Genomic DNA, 3,815 nt, shown 5'->3' with positions numbered 1-3,815 from the left:
TGTGTGCACGCGTGTGTGTGTGTGTGTCTGTGTGTGTGGAGGGGGGAGGCGTGCGGAGGAGTTCTCAAAACACGATGACTAAAAACAGGCCTTTTCCTCTCACTTTTCTGTCTTCAAGGGAACTTCCTCTATATCATCCTTTATATTCGATTCTCCAAGTTGAAAGAGCTGTACCCCTTGATGTCTGAGACACTTTTCTAGCCCTGACTTATGCATTTCAAAGTTCAATTTCTTGGAACTTGTTCAGAACTTGTTTGTGGGGACGCAGGATCATTGACATGGTGGTACACCCATGGGTTCCGATGGCCTGAGGCAGGGGGGGCAGGCACACAGGTGCCGCTCTGGTACTTGGGGCCAGGGTGGGGGCCGTTGGCTCAATGGGAACTGTTCTCCACATTCTCACAGAGATTTCCTATGAGCTCTCCTGAAGTCAAATGTTTGACGAAAGGTATTTTGTGATTTATTTATCATATGGAATTTAGGACATTTAATCTGTGATTTGAATCTCAGACCTGAAGTGACTTAAGTCCTTTTATTTCAATTCACTCTATGGTCACTAGTTTTAGGTGAAGGAGATGTCTATTTGAAGCTAAGAATTACGGTTACTTTCCAATGTTTTACTTATAGTGTTTCTCTTGGCCTACTTTTCATGTACTTCAAACATCACTAAATAGAACAGAATAGGAATTTGGCTCTCTCACTGATCTCGGTTGTCCTCAATTTCTCCTTTAACATTAATAGTGTAAGTAGATCCACCTAATTAAACCATTTATTTGTCATTCTTGCCGTAGAGGTCGTACGTGTGACCTTAGAGTTGCACTGCTGAGAACCTTAATTCTGAAATACAGTTGACCCTTGAACGACAGATTTGAACTGCAGGAGTCCACTTATATGAGGGTTGTTTTTAAGAAATAACAGTATAGTCCTCTACAAGCATTGCCTCTTCCTTATGATTTTCTTAATGACATTTTATTTCTCTAGTTTACTTTATTATAAGCGTATAGCGTATAATGCATATGACATACAAAAGATGTTTTCATTGACTGCTTATGTTATTAGTAAGGCTTCTGGGCAACAGTAGGCTATCTGTAGTTGAGTTTTTGTGGAGTCAAAAGTTATACATGGATTTTAGACCATGGGAGGTCAGCCCTCCTAAACCTTGTGTTGCTGAGGGTCAACTGTGCGTTCCCACAAACTTCTAGTTTTGAATGCCTGGATCTAAAAAACTTCACTCAGTAAACCCATGTCACAAATTCCTAAAATTTGGGGACTACTGGTTCAAATAAAGGCATTTATCCATCCAAGAGCAGAGGAGATTCAGGGACGCACTGCCCCATAGGAACCTAAAGAAAGAAAATAATTCAAGAGATGTTTTGCAGAAACCAAACATTTTGGTACGTATAGTTCCAGGTGAGAAATTGAGATTGGATTTGGACAGGTTTCCAAACGCTTTGCCAATCCTCATGGATCAGCATGACCTCCTTTACCACCACTGTCCCACAAAGAACTGTCAACATATGTCTTTAAAAAAAAAAAATTGCTGTAATGTTATACACCCACGGAACAGAGAGTTCCAAATTGAATTGGAAGAGAGCGTTATATTTTATAACATCATATACATCATACCAATTTTATAATAAGATACATGGTAACTTTTGCAGTTATTGGAACAATAAAAAAAATCATGCTAATTCTTGCAGGTAGATTTTTAATGGATTATTCTTGGAGCAGGCCAAGAAGGAGGTAGAGGGGTTAATAAATTATTCCCCCACCCAAAGATACATTAGTTCTCTCTCCAAACATCTGTATGATACCATGTTGTCATGTAGAGGGGAGCAAATCTGGTAAAATCGTCCTGAAATGCACTCTTCGGGTTTGGTAGACTTCGTTACCATTCTTTTTTCAGACTGGGCCGTTACTTTGCCTCTAGGCGATGTCCCGCTAACCTTACAGGAACCAACAGAAGAGCTGGTTAGGAGCAGGCCCCACTGTTTCTTTTCCTCGTCTCCCGAAAGGGGCAACGTGTCTCCCCGGAACCTTCAAGGCAGAGGGCGAACACACGGCCCATATTACAGAAACCTCCTTTGTACCTATCATGAACCGCAATAGCAAGAAATCCACGAACCGTCTGAAAATTGCTCAGGACGCTGCGCGAGAAAGCTGTACCGTACGTATCAAAGGAAGCAGCCAAAGGACACCCTTTCGAAGGGGAAAATTGCCCGCCCAGAGCGCCGTGGACAATCAACATGAAAACAGGGGCTGATAGAATCCCAGCTAAAGGAACAAATGTTAAGCATTCTCCCTTCAGCTCAGCTGGCCTATTATACCTCTGAATACCCAGGCTCACAATGCCTCCCCTCCCTGCCTCCAATTTCAGAAGTGTCAGACGGGAGACACAGTGCCAGCAAAAAAAAAAAAAAACCAAAAAAAAAAAAAACAAAAAACAAAAAAAAAACCCAACAACCTTCCACCGCTGTCTTGTTAGCTAACTGCGCTGTTTTGTTCTGTGGTTACATGTCTGCACAGGCCGTCATTGTGTCAGTCATAATTACCACCTGTTCGCCCGCTCCCTTCAGGTTCCGTCACCTCCGCGGCATTAAGCAGCCAGCGGCAGGAAGCAGTGTCGATTGCCCGGGAGCAGCGACTGTCAGGCCCCGGGTTTCAGAGCATAATTGCCGCCCGCGCGCACGGATAGCCCTGGCCTCTTCCCCTCCTTCCCCTCCCGGGGTCGGGAAGGAAAAGACCCGCTCGCTCTCATTCTTTAGGCAGAGGAGATCAGAGGCACCTCAGATGTCATTTTCATGCCGTGAATCAGATCTGAACTCTCTCTCTCTCTCACGCGCGCACACACACACACACACACACGCGCGCGCCCGCGCCATTCTGTTAAAAACAAAAAAAAGTTCCAGTTTTGAAACCCGTACAGACCCCATCTCCTTGCCCCTGTTCGGTGCAGTTTACTGCTCAGGGCTGCGTGGGTTGCTTGCTTTTAAATGGTATCACCTTCGGACGTTTTTGGCTCCAGACTTGTTCGGATGACATACATGCATCTCTCCCACTCTAACGTCACATGGGACAAATAACAGGTAACGTTAGCTGCCAGCCTTTCACGCTAATTAATCTTCACGGGGCTCCCATTTGGTAGGTACCATTTTTATTGCCTTTCATGGATGAAAATAGCAAAGCAGAGCGTGGTTAAGTCCTACCAGCTCCTTAAACTTTTCTTTCCTCCAAACCTCGGCACGCGGGGTAGGCGTAATGGAGCCCTTTCCTTCTCAGCAAGCTAACTCCGACAGGCTAAAAATTCATCTCAAATATCAGTTGCTTGGGAAAGCCTTTCCTGACCTCATCCTCCAGCCTGAATTAAATATTCTTATGAACTTGATTGATATCATTTGCATAACTCTCATAGAGGCTACCATAATTGTCGGTGGTATGTCTATTACTTCCTTAGTGGGGGAGGGGACTATAAATCTCCCCAATAAATGTGTTCCCTGAGTCAACTGTCTTCTGACCCAGCACTAGTTTAACATCTATATAATTATTAGCAGGAAAAGGATGATGGAAATTATGGCATTCTTTTTGGCCATTGTTTGTTTCCCTTAAATTTGCCAAAATGTGTCAAATAAGGGAGGGGTCTTCAATTTTATGTGGTTATCATGAAGCCCCAGTCATGAATGTTTACTACGGACACCATGTTGCTTGGGAAGAGAATATTACTTGGAATTATTAAAATGTCATCTTTATGCAAATAGAGTCTGTAGGTTCCAACCGTAATGCTTTCATGTGGGGACTTGACGGGATTACAGTTATTT

At 43.6% G+C, this 3,815-nt stretch overlaps 1 long non-coding RNA gene across 1 annotated transcript; it reads right to left on the bottom strand.

The window, feature by feature from the left end:
* Window positions 1-1,691: 1,691 nt before the first annotated feature.
* On the bottom strand, window positions 1,692-2,403 carry LOC123609849. Its single transcript, XR_006717996.1, has 2 exons — window positions 2,091-2,403; window positions 1,692-1,946 (listed from the first exon to the last, which is right to left on the bottom strand). It is a non-coding gene; the product is annotated as an uncharacterized LOC123609849 (long non-coding RNA).
* Between the last annotated feature and the right edge of the window lie 1,412 nt (window positions 2,404-3,815).

The sequence above is a fragment of the Leopardus geoffroyi genome, chromosome B2 (genome assembly GCF_018350155.1).
Source record: "Leopardus geoffroyi isolate Oge1 chromosome B2, O.geoffroyi_Oge1_pat1.0, whole genome shotgun sequence".
Classification (NCBI taxonomy): domain Eukaryota; kingdom Metazoa; phylum Chordata; class Mammalia; order Carnivora; family Felidae; genus Leopardus; species Leopardus geoffroyi.
Note: the sequence above shows the minus strand (reverse complement) of the source record. Positions and strands in the feature narration are given on the sequence as shown.